The 22,154-nt window shown below is 34.1% G+C and overlaps 1 protein-coding gene across 1 annotated transcript in view; it reads right to left on the reverse strand.

Annotated features, from left to right (window-relative positions):
• Positions 1-12,245, reverse strand: part of LOC106129368 (voltage-dependent calcium channel type A subunit alpha-1) — a 139,797-nt gene extending 127,552 nt beyond the window's left edge. The window contains exon 1 of the mRNA XM_060954728.1: positions 12,121-12,245. The gene's annotated coding sequence lies outside the window, so the exon portion shown is untranslated. The remainder of the gene's footprint in view (positions 1-12,120) is intronic.
• Positions 12,246-22,154: the final 9,909 nt, after the last annotated feature.

Genomic DNA, 22,154 nt, shown 5'->3' on the forward strand with positions numbered 1-22,154 from the left:
AAATCACGAGGAGGAAATTTCGCAACGTAATTTCGATTATTTGGGTAGGCGTAATAAATGGATTTGTTTTTCAAAAGTCGAATAAAAATTCTGTGCTAGAAATTTTTGTTTTATTATAAAACGATGGTTACAAAAACCTAGGTTTGATATTAGATAGTGAATTCCTTTCAGAACAAAAATAATTTTGAAGTTAAATTACTGAGGTACACTTGTTTAATTTTTATCTTGACCAGGCTTTGGATTAACCCTTTTCAAAACAAGACTTAAAACAAAATGTAATGTACCTACTCACTCCAATTTTAAATTAAAAAGTAAAAGTTTACCCAGGGAAAGGTCGACATGAGCCGCAATGTTTTCATTCAATTAAATTACTGGCTCCAATATGTTTTTCTTTCTTTATAACTGGCAATTTACTTAATGAGGGCATTTTCTAAATGGATGTAATGGCAACACCGTTAAGACCGAATGGGGCCCTCGAAATCGGAAGCTTTACTTGACCTATTAATTCATTCATTCATATTTTGGTGATAGCGAAATATAGTACCATTACATCAAGTCATACAGCTTAGCGTCGCCTTTCGGTCTATTTAAAGCAATTAACTATGTCTACCTTGTAAGAGATAAAACGTGATTTTTTTTACATTAAAAATATTTTTATACGAATGTATCTTCATAAAAATCATTTCTCTTCCGTTACAGTAAAAGCGTTGAAGTCTGCGGGGAAACGGATGCTGATCGCTTCCAACAAAGCGAGGTGGAAGTCATTGGGGGGAGGTCTTTGTTCAGCAGTACACGTCCTACGGCTGAAATGATTATGATGATTATAGTAAAAAAATGTAAGGAACACAAAAAATAACATTCAAAATAGTTTTGCCGATGTCCGCCCTTTTTGCAGTCAGGTCAAAAGACGTAGTATTTGACTAGGATTTGATAGTGGGAAAATCGGAAAAAGCATTCCGTCACGCTGATACAGGAATTTTATCAATTTAAGCATTCCAGCTCAAGTATAGCTAAAAGTTATAAATAAAAGGCAGATAACATATAACTTATTCTTTTTTTTCGGTGGTGTAAAAGGAAAGCTTTTCCCTATACCTACTTAAACGCCTTTAGTCGCTTCCGCTCTATCAACCATAATCCATCACTTTGGCAGCCTTAACTTTCGAACCTTTGTAAATTTCATGCCAAAAGGCTTCAACTTCGTTATAACCCACCGTTAGGTATATACTTTGACATAGTGCATACCTAACTACGTACAAAATTAGTTAAAGTTAAAATTCCATTCAATTCTTTATTGTGTTCTTAATTTTTACAATAGGTCAGCATGATACCTGGTGGTACCAATATTTAAATTGAAATTTACAATTCTTTGCACATTATCCTATAATGGGCCGTTTCGGGACAATGTTAAAATTATTTCACAAAAAGTAACTAAAGACTAAAACTATTTCCCAAGACTTAATTTCCGATGAAATTATAGATTTTACGAAATAAAGTACGAGTACCATAAGTAACACGCTTGCTTCCTTCACAGGACCAGCTTTGAATCCTCACAGAATACAATAGACTATAAGTATATAAAAAATATGAAAAATCGTTTCAGACCTCTAGAAGCGGAGGGTAAAACACTCACTGTAAAATAATTTGAGGGCATGACCACGTCCCGTGTCGAGCGTCATCAATCAAGTTAAATCACTGTGAGGGCCGTATGCACAGTATCTGATCGCGGGTCCCACTGACCCACGTTTCGTTTTCATCAATATTTGCTTAAATTAAGTGTTTTATGAATAATTTTGTCACTCAGGAAATGTTGATTACAATTTGAACCACCATACCTCAGACAAAGAAACGACATATAACGATAGACCAATGGTAAGATTCCCTAGTCTGAGCTTTTATCAAAATTTAAAATATAGTAAACTTGTCTAAATATAAGATAACTTGCTCCTTTTTAGAAGTCGGTTAAAAAGGATAGGGATGTATGGAAGGAGAAAAGGGAGGGTTTGGCTCAGCAGTGGGATATGAATGCCAGAAACCTTGACTAGACATGACAATTCAACACAATTCTCTGGATCTGACTACACTCGTACTCCATCGACAAAATCTTAGGTCTTGTTTTGCTCAGATATAACTCAACTAAGAGACTCGTATAACACGTTTAGTTTGACAGCATGTAGGAGATTCCGAGATAGTAACTGGTTTTCAAGTCTTCGCCTACTCGTAAAAGAAGAATTGTTATATAAGTTTTGATTGACTTTTACAAATAGAAGATAGGTTATATGGGTACATATTATGATCTTTATTCTTTACAAAAACAGTATAGAAGCAAAAATATTAACCTAAATAAAAGAAAAAGTGTGTAGGTAGGGACGGTATGGTATATTTCTTATAACACATATTGTGCGGGCAATATGTTTGCACTATCGCTCGGAAATAGCGTCAGCGAGTGAGATTTAATCTGCGTTGCGTGCGCCCCGGCATTATCGCGACCATAGATAGTTACACTGTTTGACCAAAAAAGAAAATTTGAAGATTTTGTTGGTATAAGAAGCTTTAGTGTAAATTAGAAATAAAATACTGCCACCTCGTCCCCGTAAAGTTAGTTAAGTGTAGAATCTAGCACTAAATACTGACAAAAAAGATTTGACAAAGTTTGAAACACTTAGCGACATCCACCTCGGTAAAAGAGAATCCATATTCGTCTTCATTCAAAGATTCATACATTCATATAGTCACGTCTATATCCCTAGCGGGGTAGACAGAGCCAACCGTCTTGAAAAGACTGATAGGCCACACTTTAGACTTTCTGATAGAAATGTGATTTAAATAGTGGCAGGTTGCTAGCCCATCGCCTAAAAAACGACCATATGGCACCCAAAGATGATGTGTAAAGCCATGGACAACTGTTTCCACATAAACGAATGTAAATATTGTAAAATACGAGAAGCGCCTGAGAATATACCTAAACGGGGTCCCCAAGGTGACAATCACTACGCCAAGGCGTACAACAAGAGTAGCACATGCCGGTAGTAAGCGGAAAACAATTAGAACCATGTAACTTTGATAGGTTCAAGTCTCAAATAATCAAACAGAACAGCTTCCTCTGACAGCTGACAAAGATCTTTCTACACATTAAAAAAAACACCATATAAGTGTGCGCAGTAACAGTGCGTCACCGTCGTCATCCTTGGAAAATTGTCTTCTTAAAAGTACCCCAATAAGTTCGTAAGGCAAGTGTAGAACATTCTATCAATGAGTTTTCCCAACATTGAAGTCAAAAATCACGCACAAGACGTCCGCACTATCGGCGCGGAAATTGCTAGGGCGATGTAATCTACGTTGCGTGCGACGCCGATCATTAGCATCGAGCCATCGACCACTGATAGTTTCTTGCCACTTCCATTTTATTTATTTCATTACTTTCTAATATTAGGTTGGAGAGTTTATCTAACGGGTATTGATGAGCGAGTATGTTAAGGGAACCATCAAGTTGAAATGTGTTGTATATAATCAGGCAAAGTATTAAATCAGTCGGTTGAAAAATATAAGCCAATAAACCAAAATAAACCCATGCTTTGTTCTAATCTAGTCCACTTACAGTGATCTAATGATAATCTATCTCTATGTTTCACCGTTGAGGATACAGTCGTGAATTCATTTTGATAATGATTAGGTAAAAATATTCTAAAATATCAGATTTAAAAAGTAATATAAATATGAGCTTACAACCTGACGCTATCAAGAATTCTATACTCATATATAAAATCAGGCCTCTTTTCGGGAGGTGTAGGCAGATACCACATCTTTCGCCGATTAACATTTACTTTCTCATAAAAATACGCACTGTACTGGTTGAAAATATGTCCTTATACTATCGAACGGAAATTGCATGGCCGTGGGCGAGTCATTCTATGATCCTTGGATAGATGAGTATAATTTTTACCCTCGACTGCAAGGAGACGATATTTTCGTAAGACGTACGAGGTGATATGATAATGTGTACCGGTTATATTTTTCTTGAATATAGCAAAGCTGACGCCGAAACGGTTTTTTTTATCTTTTATGAGGTTGGCTTTTAAGAGCAAGACAGTACCTATAAATGCAAGAAACGACAGGTGTAAAAGCAAACATTGTCCGTCAAATATTTTAGAAAGAACTAAAGATATTTCCTAAAGAAAAAAAAATAATACAAAAAATAATACAAAACATAATAATTAGTGCGTTGTGTTTGTATTTGTTGCTTCCATATTAACATGGTGATTTTTTACCTAAATCACTTATACTGCAGAGATCGGTATATTAGAAGTATATATTTAATTTCCAGAATTCTATCGTTTCTTTACAAATAACGGTTGCGTGAATAACGTAGTTTGAATTGCTAAAGTGTACGATAAGAAATTATAATGATTGTTCGAGGCGTCTACGTCAATTGATTCTATTAGTTTTTCTTTGTTTTTACTTTTACAATATTATTATTATTTAAATATACATAGATCACGTCTCTTTTTCCGGAGGAATTAAATAGTACAGAGAAAAAGTTAATTTCAGGTATAATGAATCTCCCAACTTTGGCATTCCAAAAAAGCATCACGCTACTGTTGTGATTACCGCGACAGCAGGCTAATAGCGAAAATTTAATTTTACACTAAAAGCGACACAAGCATATACATTACATACGTACATACATATTATAACGTCTATATCCCTTGCGGGGTAGACAGAGCCAACAGTTTTGAATAGACTGATAGGCCACGCCCAGCCCAGCAGTTTGACTTAATGATAGCTCAATTCTATCAGATAGTTTCAGGTTTCCAGCCCATCACCTAAAAGAATCCAAAGTTTATTAGCCTATCCCTTAGTCGCCTTTTACTACATCCATGGGAACGAGACGGAGAGGTATTCTTTTTTTATATTGGTACCGGGAACCACACGGCACGGCATAAACATAACATATTACGTAAAACAATTCCTTATGCAAATTTCGCCTTTCAGGCGATTCTTTACTGTTTTTTTATATACAAAACAAATGAAAAACAAACTAGCGATATCAAATCTAGTTTTGATAAGGTCGAGACGTGTCGGTGACGCAGGGTGACTGTGATGGGACAGACCAAAACTTCTAAACTAGCTAACGCAACTTCGGAGATTTATTCTGATAAAATATAAAATTTCATTTCCAGCGGTTTAATAAATTTGTAATTAAGAATACCTATTACGATTTCAAATTAATTTTATCGTATTAGCTTCATTTAAGAAATATCAAAGTCACCTTTATAACTAAAATTATTTAAATATATAGTTATGTACCTAATGGTTATGTACGTAAATAAATGTATATTTTTACATAACGCGTCATAATGATAAATTTCTTAAATCTGTTCGCCATTTTAAAGGTTGGCTCATATGATGTTTTAACAGCTCTAAGCTCAGTGAATTTTTAAATAAATAATTAAAAAATTTGGCAAAGTTTCTGCTATAGCTATGCTTAGTAGACTTTAATACCTAAAAAGTAATCCAACTCCGACCGACATTGCTCTTTATATTGTTACACGTGCGGTGAATATTTGCCGATGTGTAAATGTGTCTCTGAAAACATTTCAACTGTTTTGATAATGTCGCGGCCACAGAGCAGTGAACAACTTTCCGAAGGTCTCTTCACTGCTCTGTTGTAGCAACGTGTCGGTGACATGGGCTGTCCAATCAAGACCGGTCAGTCCCGAACTTAGAAATTGTAACGTGACTTCGGAAATTTATTCTGAGAAAAATCCTACGTAGATATCTATCTACCCAATGAAAGCTTCGATTTCGTATCGTGTGATACAAAATCGAAGCTATCAATATAATCATAAAATCCACGCGTACGAAGTCGTCTACGTAACAGTCGTTTGTTTTAACAGTTCTGCCTATAAAGAAGGAAAGTCAAAGGATAAAGTAACATTTTTAACTGATATATTGCAAGTCATCTTATAGTAATGGCAACTCATTATGACTAGCATAGAGGGAGAACTTTGATCGACAGCTACATTTCCTTTGAGTGTGAAGACTATTTAAAAAAAATACAATATATATCTTCAGTACATATTTTTATGTATTTTTTGAAAAGGTAAATGAAACAGAAACACCGGCATAATTAGTCAAGATAAATTTTACCAGGATTTTAATTTTCCCTATTGCTTCCCTTAAATTAAAAAAATAATCCACTATCTCTTGCTGCTTATGACGCGGTAACTAAAAGACAAAACTAAAATCATGTAAGTAATTAATGATCAAAAAAATTCTCAAGAAAAGTTGGTGTTAGATTAGATGCGACTAGAAATAGTTGCAAAACATGTAAAGTATCCCAATAAAATTCTACAATTCACGAAATAACAATGTATTTCATTGTTTTTTAATCCAAATTATCTTGCTTTCAATCGATTTGATTAAATATTTGTATCGAAAATATTATTAATTGAATTCACAAAATTTATATTACAAATATTGGTTTCATTTTGCAGAAACAATATCACAATATTAACGTGTATGTGGCACACACACATTCCTGGAATAAATCAGTTTTCCGTTAATAACGAGCGAACAAAGGATATAATATTGTATGACAGCGCTGTCTCACTTCATTTCACTGAACAGTGTATATTCGTTTACATTGCTTTAATTTTAATAATATTTGTGTCAAACTAATTTAAGAGTGAAAGTCGAAAAAATACAAACAACAATAATGAAACACAATCAAAAACCCTGGTTCAGATTTATTTTAAATTTTGACATACCAGCGTGCATATTATAATGTATGTTTAAGAAATTAGTTTAAATTTAGAAACTAATACAAAAATTACGATTGAATGTCTCAAGAAACTCGAATCTATACTTTAAAGTATATATTCCGTATTTTTGTAGAAATTCATAGAAACTATTTTGTTTAAAAACATAGGATAAGTATGTACTATAAATGTGAGCAGATATATAAAAAATAATTAAAAGATTTTAAATTTCTTCCGCCAATCATGTTGTTTAAATTTAGTTTTAAGAACTAACTTTTAAAACCACGAATATTATAATCACAAAGATTTAAATGTAAATAGTTGTGTGTCTATTTTCATATACAAAGCAGATCTTCTGCTTTTGCCTACGAGTTTGCTGGCGTACAATGTACCTATGTATAAGTATATATCATACAGGTATAGTTCCTCTGTTTGGAATGATGTACTTTTTTAATAAGTGAGTGTGAAATTTCATTAAGACTGGTCAAGGATATGAAGCGTGATATCAAGAACATACTATGTACGAGACAAGAACCGACAACATGTTTCTGCTACCGGAGACAGGCTTTCAGAGTGAGAACCGAGAGATCGATCACAGTCACAAGTATAGAATAGAATAGTTAGGCGATAGACTAGCAACCTGTTACTAGATACATATCAAAATTTCATTTCCATCACTAATCAATCCAGGTGAATATGGCCTTCGTTAGTCTTTTCGAGACTACGTGAAAAATACAGATGTGATAAAAAAGATTTCTCTAAATTTCCTTGGCAATTACTCAATATTGCTCACAAGGAAATGTTAGAATTTGTTCAGTATATTTACAACTCTATGTTCTTTAAATTAGGCTTTCCTATTGTAAGATTACAAACTTAAATTGAAGTTTTTAATCTAACAATAGGAAAGCCTTGTAAAACTGTATAGACTCAAGACATTGTGTATGACGTAACATGCAAACTTACCCAACCATTTGGCTGTCATTTTTACTTTGTGGTGAATGTTTACCAAAAAATTATAATACGGCAAGTTATACATTGTTACTGCAAACATCCGTTACCGTGCGGCATGCGATGGTCAAAGAGGCCTGATTTATATCATGATCCATAAACCTTTATAGGGAAGACAAGATAAAAAAAGTGTCGGTATTAAAAAAAGTTAAGGTGGCCGAAAAAAATTTCTGTTCTGAGGTGTAACAATAAATTAATTTCTAACCAATTCGTAGGGTGGGGAAAATTATCGTGAAGAAACCTGTATATTCAGTCTGGATGCCAACTGGATGTGAAACCATGGTCCGAGGTTTAGTTTTTACATATTACATACATACATAAAATCACGCCTCTCTCCGGAGGGATAGCAAAGACTAACATCTTACTACTTGTCCTGCATACTTTTTTCGCTTAGGTTTTTAGGTAAAAATTTAAATACATCCAACACTTTAGTGATAAATGGAAATATTCACAATTTTCCCCTCGCGTGAAAAAGGGAGGTGTGAAACATCAGAAGGGCGACGATAGGGAAATGGGGTAAGTGATTTTTCAGATGACAGGGTGAAGGGAAGGCGCGTCATTTTTCACGGCGCGACGTTCTGACTGACAGATCAGCACTGAATTAAATGTGAACAGACGAAAGTCTGACTTGACTTTTCAACATTTATTAACTTTTACGTTCGTGCGCACATCATTAGGTGTAGCATTATTCATATGTAAATCTGCTATTTTTTATTTAGTGGATACTCTAAAAAAATTCTTGCTATAGCTTTAGAATAAGGCTTCAGTTACTTGGGAATTTCCAGATAAAGAAGCCAATATGTTATTCCTTAAGTTTCTTCTGTCTCTATGCCATAACTGATCTAGTGGGTTGTTGTATAAGATTTGTTGCCGTCTACTGTAGACGGCAACAAATCTTTTGCCGAAATTATGGGTGTGAGAGTATACTTTTATATCACACGCACTAAAATAACCGGATTGTCAAAAATTCCCAATGGAGCAAAACCTTGCTAGAAAGCGAGTTAGCCATAAAAATTCCTACTTCAAAATGTTATTTCGCATTTCAGCATCAAGTGACCGGATGACTGTATAAATTGTGTGAAGTCACGTTCAGCTGCATTTCAAGATTGCGATGCCAGTTCTCTTCTCAATGTCGACACAACTATTATGTAGTTGAGGATTACTTCAAGATGTTAGCTGCGTTTTAGAATAATATACTAGAAATATTTCTAGCAACATAAGTTGAAGTTCTATTTACGGTTGGGATCATAATTATAATAATTAATTAATAGTTGTCATGTAAAAATGCATTGTATTTAATATAACAGAAAAGGAATCATTATTATCAAAACAAAAAAGTAGGTTAGGAACATTTAAATTAAATTATTTAACCATGGATTTTCTCTTGGCTCTCAGAGTAAAAAAAGGACTGATCAAATTATACTTCAGTGAAACTGAACAAAAAGAAGTATCATTTATTTCAGTCCCATATTATAAACTTTTATGGTTGAAATATGGAAAAATGAAGTAAACTTGTCATCGTAAGTTGTATTTATTTACTTTTATACTCTCTTTCTTTTCTTCTCTTGGGAGCTTCGGTGGCCGGACGTTTATGGAAGCCGAAAAGCAAGCGTCATACACAAGTTGGAATAGTACTGCAGCTATGTACTATTTAATCTTTTGTGAGTTATGTCCATTAGTTTGATTGCTTACCGAAGTACTTACAGTGAACGAAAAATCACGAGAAAACCTTCATATTCAAGCAACTGGATGTGTAACTGTGTGTATTATCAACCTCTTTTACCATAACGCGGAGCCTCGCCACATAAGAAAAACTTCAAAACAGTTAATTTATTATTAATTATTCTCATTTCTTTTTTTAATTTTTTTTATTGGTGTTTAATTTTATAACTTAGGTTTACAATTTATATTTATTTTGCAATCTGCCATCCGCAATTTTTTTTTAATCTGTATTTAAATAAGGGACTTTTGTCTTTAAGACATGTCAGTCCCATTGTAACATATCTTAAATTTAACACAAGGTGCTAATAGAATCGTAAATTACATTACATACAGGTTTGATACTTGTGTGGATCAAAAGGCTAATAACCCACACAAGCACAAGGAAGCATCAGAAGTAGGTTTGCTCAGAATACATTGTATGCTTCCTACATCAAGCCTATTAATCTTAAATTTATCTACAAAAATCTTCCTTGCAGTTTGGTTCTGTTCACATTCCACCAAGAGATGAAATATGTCCTCTACACTACTACAATTTTCACAATTAGGATCCGCCATTTTCAAAATCAAATCCAATCTAATTACAGGAACAGAACATGAAATAAAACATTTCTTTATTAAATCAACATTGATACGAGTACTTTAAATATTAACATAATGAAAGCGGGCTTTTGACCTACGGGGACGAAATTCATAATGAGGATAATATCCAAAAAGACATTAAACCTTACAAATTGAGGAGAGCTTCAAAAAATTAAAATACTTTTTGTAGAACAAAGGTTCAGCAAGTCCTATTTTTGCCTTGATATTTTTGGAGCGCCTTTCTTTAATTGAGACATCTTTTATACTTCTTAGGCTCACGTTAAAACTCTTTTATTTTTTGCTGGAGAAGTCGCTACAGTGGTAGTTGTAAGAATTTTAATATATACTTATTTATACTTAAATAGCATTGTGCTAATTTTTTGGGAAATAAAATCAATGATGTTGTGATGTAACCTAAACATTTTTCAGAGTTCCTTAAGCAGTTGTTTCAGTCAATATTTGTTTCAACTATAACTATTCTCTTGTATTAAATTATATATATTAAAAGATACTGGACTAACACATAAAAATCAGTTTATAACAGGGAGTGATTTCAGTCTGACCTCAGTAACATTGCTGCTTGGATTTTAACTTGGATATTAATAGCTCCACTAGGTGATAATGTTTATACCATTAGAAGCCTCTTCCATAGGAAAAAGAGCATTATCGTATGCAACCTTGTATGCAAAGCAACTACGGAATTGCTTATTTTATCTATTCTTATTGCGCCCTTTCTATACTGTATTTATACCTAAAATTAGCATGGCATTTATATATTGTTCAACCCTTCAACCCTAACTTGCAGACAGGTTCGCCCGTGACGTCAGACACGGCGTCAAATCCTAACGTGTTAGGATTTCGGTGAAATCTCAAATAACAAACGAACAGAAGAATCTTGCTAATAAGCTTGTAATGGATAAAGTACTTATAAATAATTACAATAGCTGGAAACATATACTTGCACTTATAAATTACAAGCCATTGCCGTCCCATGAAAAGTACCACATGTCCTTCTCCGTACTCCACACTATATATATGCAAAAGTTCAAGCAGAAAGGCTCAGTGGTTTAACTATAAAGAGGTAGCAAACAAACTCGCTTTTGCATTTATAATATTAGTATTTATATCGATAGTAAATTGTTTCCCATCCCTACCATTTTTATTTTACATTACAGTCAATCTTATTTGCTCAGACTCCGTTATTCTTATCTAATTACCTAGGTACATTTTGCATAGGAGATAAAGAAATTTGAATCATATTTTACTTAGGCAAACAGAATACATCAAACCGAGAGTAATCAAATACATGGAATTCATACAAACATAATATGATACGCCTATTTCCTGGACTTCATCTTTTAACTTGCCACTATCCTTGCATATTTACTTGCTTCATTCTAAATTGTCAATCTTTGTACACAGGTTCTTCAGCAGCATATACTCGATTTGAACTTTTACCAGAAAGTCCCCGATTTGTTTAAGATGCAGTTAAACTTGACTCTTTTGTACTTTGTACCATGTAACCAGGTTTTTACGGGACTCTCATTTGACCTCCGCAACCGAGGGGACGCTAACTCGTGTTGTATCATGATCAACACACCTGAATGCCCGGGTTTCCTCACGATATTTTCCTTCTCCGGAAGAGCTAATTAAAGTTAACACAAAAACGAATGTAGTCTCAGAAAAGAGTCATTTCTTCATGTTCAAGATGGGATATCAAATTGTGCCTCCAAGCGCGTCACGCGTTTTAATCGGGCACCTTACCGATTCGATCATCGACGCGCTGTAGTATTGTCTAGGATGTCGGTTTATACATTTTAATGGAATTTGTTTGCAAAATGCAAATGAATTTTCCAATTGCAATTGTTTTCATCAATATCCTCGAAGTCACAGGTGTCATTAAATTTAATGCACAGACATGTAAAGCCTAAATGGCAAATCTATATTTTCTACACCACCATCAAAAGAAACTCACTTTTATTTCACTATCAATAATAATCATATTAATATGCTATGCTTATTTTGAAATAATGAACATTATAAAGATACTCACCAACTCGTTATTTGAAAATCCAATCAGGCAAAAAACAAGCCATTTCACTCGGTAAGTTGCACAATAAAAAAATAAAAGCTTTTGATAATCACATCACATAAATAAATCTAACTACAACAAAAGTGGTCTATGGATCATAAAATAAAAAAAAATTAATAAAATATTTAAATATGAAAGGCTTAGAACGCCAAATACTTTTTTTTAAATTTCGCGGTTGTTCTGCAAAGAGGCTTGTCAGAAGGCGTCCAGACAGTGATATATCGCGTCGCTGACTGAAGCCGCGCCCCACTCCCGCCAATACCTGTGTTTCAAAGGACCGATGATAGCCACGGGCAGATTTTTCGCTATGCACAGCACAGCACAGCTTTTGAACACAGCTGTAGGTAGTAAAGCCAGTTATTCATCGTAACCTCCTTTCCTTTCTCCAATTTTGTAGTGTAGTAGTAGTAGTTGTACATACTCTACTTATTAACTTTGGGTACTCACTTCAAAAAGAGTGAATCAACAGCGATTACTCTTTTAGGTGATGTGCTAGCAATCTATTTGAATATCAGTTTCATCATTAGTCCTGGCTTAGTTGTGAGAGCTGAATCATAGAATGGACTTACCAAAAAGGCGATAATATCATCATAGACTACGTGCCAAGTATTCTTCGACCCAGGACATACTTAGACACACAAGAAAATGCCTCTACGCATGTACGTAGCTAGTATTGTAAACCTATAGTATTCTCGTAGCCAATCATGGCTTCGAACATATCGTAGCATTTTGCTACGACCTACCTAACATCTCGTTTGTTAAATAAAACTCGATTAATTCCTTTAAATTATCGCCAAAAATTTTTAAAGCATCTGCTAAAATATTAAACTAAAATGTATGAAATCCAGTACTAACAAACCTTCTTTTCGACTATTTACTTATAAATAAAGTCCCAACAATAAGAAAAAAATGTAGACAAAATATTTCGGTCCCCAAGCGTCTCCTGAATCAACAGAGGATGGGGTAGTAATAACGACGGTACAGATTTTGGGTCTGAATACTCCGCCTAAAATATAGGAAAAACCTTTTTTAGTTTACACAACATTCCATCAATGTCAATTTACGTTTATTTTTGGGAATTCTGAGTGCTCTCTCCACACTTTATATTAATTTTACTTTCAGGTGAACTAACAAATATTTACTTGAGATAAATAAGTAAAGGGACACTACAGCTTATATTTGCCACACTAAGTTCTTAAATTACCATGTTAATTTTAGTGTTTTAGATCGGTATGTATCTTAAAGTGCCGCCAATTTTTTTGCCGCAAAATTTTACACCATAAAGAATATTGCAAAAATCAATCAGTATCTTCTTTAAGATATTTAAGGTTTAAAATACCTACCATTTTAGTAATAAAGTCTCCTATCTCGGGTTTGCTGGAAGAGATTTCTTTTGAAATGAGAAGAACTTTTGTTATTTTGTTTCATGTGATTATCAGTCTCGATGTTTTCTGTGTACGTAAATAAATAAATATAGAGTCTACCTATAAAATTTGAATAAATATGTACAATTTACTAATTTATTCAAAGCAAATCACACAAGTTATAAGCTAATGACGTAGTTTCCAGTAACTCCCATGGGATCGAAGCCTCAAGCGTCAACCATCTAAAATTTACCTTAATTTTCATACTGTTAGGCGGGATAACTTTTAATTTAATTAAAGCACTTAAAAATAAGTTGATTAAATGCACTATAGGGAGAACTTTTAGGACAATGCTGGGCTTTTCTCGGGTTAGACACTTTACTAGTTAAAACTAGTTATAGTTTCAGATGCATAGAGGTACCGTACTACACTAGGTACTTAAAAGGTTAGGAAAATTTGTAGCACAAAATTAAACTTGGTGATGGACAAGCAACCTGTCTATCTGAATTGACAGCTGAGGTGTACCTTTAATTTATTTTAAACTGTTAAAAAAATTAAAAAATTGTTAAGGGAAAAACTGATTACAAGATGTAAATAAGACTTTAAAACATCACATAAACTTCCTTTACGGACATAGTGATCTTGAATACATACATACCGTGATGACGTCAATGGAACTAGTAAACCAGACGGGACGTGAATTTGATGGGACAATATAAAATTTTACAAGTCTGCTTCAAAGTCAACAAGTCAATTCATGTCTGATAAGGAACGTCGGAAAATTATGAATGAATAAATGAAAAGTGACTAAGTTATAGCAATTTTTGAGGATTAAGTACAGTCAGCCGGTACAAACCTAAAAAGGAAAAATCGTCAATTTCTATCTTCATTTCTTATAATTTCAATCAAATTCATAAAATAACGTCTCGGCAATGCTGAGGCGGATAATTGACTAATTAATTCACCGAATTTCTTAATATCGACGACCGAATGTTACTCCATTATCAAGAAATATTGGTTTTCAAAGTTGATGTTAAGCAAAAGTAAATTGACTGTTGCCGAAAGTTGTCTAACTTGGAATTTTAAAGTTATGCAAAGACGTCAAAGTACGTCTTCTTGACTAAAGTTAATAAAAGTTGTTGATTTTCGTGAGTCTACCGTTTGTATGGCAGAAATAAATCTAGTTAAAATTAATTGGACGATAAATATTTGAGTGTTATGGTGTCGGAAGATGTCAGCGGTTTAGATTGTAATGATTGACATCTATAAGTTTGTGTAACTTTTTTGCATAGAGTATCCACTTAATTATAAATAATTAAGAATATAATATAGAAAATTTTTAGATCCCGCGTAATCTTGAATCATGACTGTCACACCTGGTTACGCCTGACAAAAACCCTACCTCTGTAAATATGATATAGCTGAATTTGATGAATGTATTATTTTTATTATAAAGCCATTGCCTCCAACTTCGTGTTCAATATCTACAAATTTTAACTTATTGCGTATCCAAAACTACTACAACAATTACACATCTTTACTTTCGCATACCTATAATATTTGTAGGAATTCTTGCATATAAGCTTGACATAATTATAAGTTAAATCTTTTAACTAAATCTCCTACATATAATCAGCCAGAATGTAACATATGTATAAAATACATATATATAAAATCATAATTACATATCATAACATATTTACACATCACAGCCCATAGCTATAGACAAAACCAATAATTAAAAGACCCGCGCGACGCCATTTTTATCGCGCGAAAAACTATCGGTGTCCCTTTTCACGCCATAATACTCGTAAGAAGCGAAACAGCGATAGCTTTTCGCGTGTTAGAGCGGCCTCGCGCGCTCTGTGCTTCGGTGGCAGGATGGCTTAATAATGAAGTTCGTACTTAGAAATAGTGACAGGTTTTTAGCTTATCGCCTGGAAAAAGTATCCAAATCAGCATAGGAAGAGAAGCAGCTGGCACACACTATGTTTCCTTAAAATTTTTAAGTCTTTTGAATTATAAAATAATTTACCTTTGGATCTACTTGCTACTACCATAATCCACTAGATTAAGGGTATGCTCAGCTTAACTAATACTTGGGATAGTCGTACGTGCTCCCATTTAATTGATTCAGATGCCGCCCCGGTATCGTCCTCTAATGAAATAACAATAGCCTGACCAATTTAGAAGAGCCATGGAGTTTTCCTTGCGCAGTTCGTCATTCAATTTGCGTTAGACTAGAGAATTTTCAGCCGGTGTACTCAAATGGAAGTATATTGTACTAAGTTTACTATAGAAGAGATAAAAAACCTTTTATTGCATGTAACTAAAATGCTTATTTTCGAAACTTAAGATACCTATGGTGCAAACCCTGTCTCTTAAAATATCAATTCGTGTTAAAAATGTTTTTATAACTTTGTTTGTAAAAAACACATTTTAAGAAATTTCAGAATCTTCATTGCAACCAGTAACTTGCATTCCATACAGACAAGACATTCTTTATCAGATTCTCAAATACCTCCCTAAAAAGAGATTAACCAGACCGACTTACTAATGTTTTACAGTAAATTTAAAAGTTTTCAAGTATTGTTACACGGTTTTGTATAAACTGGCATGGGATATTGTTTGTCCCAAAACACCAACAAATTCCAGAGTAAAGTCTAGTCAATCAAACATACATTTAAAATGTATCTAACCGATGTCTGAACTTTGAAGATGTGTCAAAAAATCTTAGGTCCATAACTAACATATATATATAAACCACATAAGCCAAAATTGCTTATTGTAATACTAAATATAACCAATAATAACAGCGTTCTAAAGCCCCCTTTAGTTGGTGGCTCAACTTGTTTTCTTTTTATAATCGCAATATTCAAGGAGTTTTCTTTTTTTCGCTCTCAAGTTTCCTGCAGCGCGGAGCACGATCGTGATTTGAATTAAAACCGTAGGTATAAGTTGGAAATATCACCAGTGCGTCCCTGGTTCCGTTGCTAAATTGAATTTGAGCTATACTGGCGAACCAACCCGGCTTTCCTCAAGTTAAATATTATCTTATGCCTACCATTTTTACCATATTTGCGTGAACTTCTAAGGGCCGAAGCACGCAGAAGTCAGGCCGCACGGAGAGACCCTTGTAACATCCATCTGTCTAATGAGTTTTGCCTCATGATTGCCAATATTCTTCGTGGTAAAGATAGATACTTTTAGTATGCATACTTGTATTATACCTGTTGAAAAAAATATTATTATGATTACCGACTATTTACTTAGTGAATAATTACAATTCATTCAGCCTATATCCTAGCCTTCCGTAGAAAAAGGCTGCCGCATGACGTGGAGCATATAACAAGACAGGCTCCCGACTTACTGACGAGTAGCAAGCAAAGTTAACACTGCCGTCACATTTGATGGAATGAAATTGCTTCATATCATTTGAAATTAATGTTTTTGCCAAATACAATTAAATATCCCAATGGCAACTTTTCGTCTTTCGATTACACAGAGGTAATCTTTTTAAAGAAAGAAGAATAATATCTGCATTACAAGGCACCTACAGTGCTAGTGCGCGATGATTCTAGGTGAAAACGCTGTAGGTACAATACATATTTTACCATGTTACAAATATTTAATATCTTCCTGGGAAAGCGAACCTCAATATTTGAGAGGAATTCTAATAAAAATCAAGCATTAAAATCATGCTCTGCAAACTTGTGATGCAGCTAGAAACGCGGGATTATTGCTTTACAAGTAAAAGAAAAAACGCGACGACTGCTTTGAAGAGCTTCTACCTAATGGGGGATGAGCTCCACACCAACATGTGAAGCGAGACGATCGTATACTTACACATATGATGATGTGTGTGTAATATTAAAGACAACGGTGGCTTATTTACATGGGTATCGAAGTGTAGGAGAAACAACACAACTGATTTAATTACTAAATAATTTCATTGGTACTTACACCTACTTCAATATCGGAGAAATTCAAATTTAACTTAAAATAAGACGACACGAAAAGCTAGAAATTATTCAAAAGGCGAAATTGTACATATGTCACCGCACCGTCATCCATTTTACACCCAACACTAAATTTGCTAGTTACCCTAGAATAAATCTGAATTGGTCCCCTTACTTCAGACCTGGTTGGTATTCGGCGTTACACTTTTCGAATACAGATGTCACAACGTCCCCCAAAACATATAAAAAAGGTAGAAGTGAAATAATCAAGTGGGCCACGATTTCTGACTGCTCCTACACACTATGCCGATGAAACATTATGTGGGTTTTTAACGAACTTAATTAACATCGAATTATATGTGCGACTTATAATCCCGTCACGCTTGATGGTTGAAGTAGGAGCCTTTGTAAGTACATACATAAAATCACGCCTCTTTCCCGGACACTACTTCTTTCCATTTGCCACTGCAATCTTCTTCACTTCATCTTCATTCAAAACTCTCTTCATGCAAGCTCTTCAATTTTGAGTACTCTCGAGCTAACCTTTTTGCCAGAAATTGCTTTCATTCATCTTTTCTACATTACCAAACCATATAAGCATACCTTTTCCTATTCATGTCCCTATACCTTCTTTCACATCACAACATTCCCTTCAAACTATATCTAGAACCTCTCTAAAAACGTATGTGCAGCCATTAGCACCTCAATTAATCCATGGCTGGGCTCCATTACCTCGGTTTATCCACGTAAGTGCAGCCCGCACTGTCCCATTAGCAAATACCATTTACATGAGCGACCACGACCGCTGATCGATTTATGCTTCATTTTTAGATTAGTTTTAACCCCAGATGCAAAAGAAGGGTGCCATTTTGCCACTTGAAAATAAGAGTTGTGCGTACTTGAATGCCGTGTGGTTTTCGGCGCAAATGAAAAAAAAATAGTACAACTCTAAACCTTTACTATGGATGTCGTTATAGGCGACTAAGGATTCGACTCAAGATTCTTCTTTTAGGCGATGGGCTTGCAGCCTGCCACCGTTTGAATTTCAATTCTATTTTTTAAGCAAAACAGCTGAACGTGGCCTATCTGTCTTTTCAAGACTGTTGGCTCTGTCTACCCCGCAACGGATAAAGACGTGGTTATATATATGTATGAGAATAAGAACACAACTTGGGGTCACATCAGAATCCCTTTGCATTTGTCGTATCAAAGTATGGTTCAGTGATTGTGGAGTGGAAATGCAGATATGATTTAAAAAGTTACTTTGCATTTATAATTTAGACTAGATAGTTAGTTTATTTCGAGTGAAAAGTTGGAATGTCGTCGTCTCTTGAGGACTTAATTTTCACTAGGTACTGCTAACTTTCTCAATCTCAACGTCTTCGTTTTCGAAGCACCTCTTAATAAGATATTATGCTTTTGAAGCGTAGGTAAGTATAATTTTTATAACATAATTCTGTTAAATATTATTGACAAATATACAACTTACTGTGCCCTAGGTATTTGCTCTCGTAGGAATATCGGAATAAAAAGTGCCATGTATAAACATACATGGTACTTTTTATTCCGATTTTCGTTTAGTAAACAGGTAGAATATATGTTGGAAAAACTTCCAACATATATTCTACCTGTTTACTAATTTTAATCAATTAGTTCAGTAGATTTTGCGTAATACAATAATATTAAAAAAGGATGTCATCAATAGTTATTGACTAATAAAAATTTGTGTCACAACCATATTAAAAATACTTTTACACACGTACACAGAACTTCATCATAGCTTTTCAGTATCGAATACGAGATTTCCGAAGCGATGCTTTCTCCCATGATTCGAATAAATTGATCGAATATGCTGAGAGCTCCCCGGTCTTATCAATCTAAGAAAATGCGGAGTGCAGAAGCAAAACAAATAAAAGGCTCTCGGATGAGTTTGTAGACTACACGACAAATAATTTAACTCTATAAATAGGTAACTCGGCGGAGATCTTTCCTAAATAATCATTAACTTTGAAACAAAGTATTTAATTTTTTTTTATCAGTCAAGCTGATCGCTTGCTACGATGTTGACACTACAGATGGCATAGAGAAAATAGGTGTTTTTCATAATTAAAACCAATCAATTATTTGTAAGGGATTTGTAAGTATTTAAAACGAATAACAATAGTGAAAAGCTGTTACTAAAGTAAACCTCTGGACAAAATAATGAACCCTGCCAATGTAAAGATTTACCCAAACCTTAAACTCTTTATCTTGCTTACTATAGAGCATATTGGGGTCAAAGGCATTTAAATTCTCAATATAAAAAAACATACAATTGATGAAATAATTCCTTTAACTTACTGTTGTTCGTTTTCTTTATGTGCCATTATATTGGTGTTCATAAATATAACAACCTAATACTAACAACATTAAATACATTATTTAGTAAATTCCTAATAAATTCTAGGAAAAGCTGTAGCCGGTACGGATGCGACTGCATGCTGGCATTTTAACGAGGTCTTCTGGGAAGTTCATATTGCAAAATAGGGACATTAAAGACTTATATTTCACTTATTTAATTTTTATAAAATATCGCATTTTCTTTTTTAAAGTCTGAGAGAGAATTACCTTCCTAGTTATTTATAAAAAATGTTTATTATAACACACATACGTTTGTAGTTATGGACGTAAGTTTGAATCGTTAATTTAATAGTTCATAATATGATTTAGCTAATATTGTTTTGGGTTCCTGCCACCGCGTATTATCTCTCACATTTTTCCTAAAATGTAGATATTACAACCTAAAGCGAGTTCGTTTTCTTTCACGTTACCTGCCATCTTAACCCTCGTACGAAACGTAATTCGGAGCTCATTAGATACCCTTCAGCGAGAAACACCTTTATGTGTCTTGGGTCATTGTTACGACACTTGAAGTGGTTTGCCTCTCCGACAAGGATCTAAATCTCTTCCATTTGTACAGTGCAGGTATGCTGCGTTCTTTTATCCGGATACTTACTAATTTTATGCTTGTTATTACCTTATTTTATTTGAACATGGAATGAATTTTCAGTAGCTACACTAATGAATTTTCAGTAGTTACACGTACCTATAGTGTTTGTTCAAAAAGACTTAATACATGCAGTCAAAGGGCCTGATGGCGGTGAATAATGCGTTGGGTAACTAAAAACAACTCAAGAGGTTCGACGTGCTTCCGAAAATCTTAATCTTGTAAGATAGCTTACTAATTTAATACTTATTATTACCTAGCTGTCGTGTTTTTTTTAAAGACAACATTTTAAAATGAAAAATCTGAAAACAGTGCTTATGTCAACGATGGGAGCGCGTTATTTCCATCAAATATAGCAATGAATCATTAAACAGTAACGGAACCGTAATACCAATGTGGTTCAAATTCCTATTAGAAATCCTATCAACATTATGTGAGCATTCCACGACCAATCTACGCAGCGGTGGATCGAGACAGAAATCGAATTTCGTGATAACCTATTGAATGTCGACTGCTTAATATAGCTTGGGGCGGTGTATTGTTCCAGGAATGTATTGCATACAGGAAGTAGAAATCAATTATGTAAGTAGGTTAATCTACAACAGAAATTCGGACCTTGTGTCTCGAAGCGTAGCAGCGGCGGGTTAAACACTCAAAGATATGAAAGTATTACAAAAATAGGTTTTTAAATTTCATCACATTTTTGGATTCGATACAAATCTTAGTAACAGATAATTCTATACCTCTAAATAGAGTTTTTTATATTTTGAATGTAAGTACCCTTCCGACATAATAATATTCGTTAGTAGGTAGGTACCTACATAATTTATACTTGGTCATAGATACAAATCTGGAAGACACGCCATATTAGATGTTATCTACGAGTGCAACTGATAGAAGGAAATCATCAGAAAAAGTGATTCTGTGGGGGAATTCCGACAGAAATGAAGAATACGACGGGAAGAAAGAGAGAGAGACGAGTAGTGCCTCCTACTACATAACTTATATTGCTGAATGGATGACTACAAGGTAGACCACAGATTTGTCCAAGAGACTATAATAAATGCTAAATTTCTCTTAAGTTTAAGTTAAAAAAAAGAATAAATGAATAAATAAAAAATAAGTGCCAATACCAAACCACACAACAAATAAATCATAATAAAACCGGAAAACGGACCCCGGATTCCAAAACTTGCCCGCGATGGAACAGGGAAACGTACCTACCCAATTATTGTCATCGGTAGGAACTGGTGATAAGTCAATTTATTTTGCACCTCCTTATAAAATAGGCACGATTTAAATTTTGCTGTGGGTCCAACGGATGAAGCTCTAGAAAACGAATTTTTCGACTTAAAAATAATACATATGTAGGTAGACAACATTTATATAATTAAAAAAATTATACAATTAGACACATTTCTTCTAAAGGAAATCTTGAAACACCTCTTATACTTTATCATTAATTAGCTTACCCGATATCTCCTTAGCGATGTCCCCAAGGCGTCGTGCTGGCCTGATTTTTCCACTTTAGCTAATAGACCTAATATTACATCCATTCTTAATTTATTCCGTGCTGGTTTGTTAACGAAGAAAAAAATTATGTGTGTGCTTGCCGTACAGATTGTAAAAGTCAATCGAAGAAAAGGCTACACTTGGCATTCTTCTTTTAGGCGATGGGCTAGCAAA

The sequence above is a fragment of the Amyelois transitella genome, chromosome 4, assembly GCF_032362555.1.
Source record: "Amyelois transitella isolate CPQ chromosome 4, ilAmyTran1.1, whole genome shotgun sequence".
In the NCBI taxonomy this organism is placed as follows: Eukaryota; Metazoa; Arthropoda; class Insecta; order Lepidoptera; family Pyralidae; genus Amyelois; species Amyelois transitella.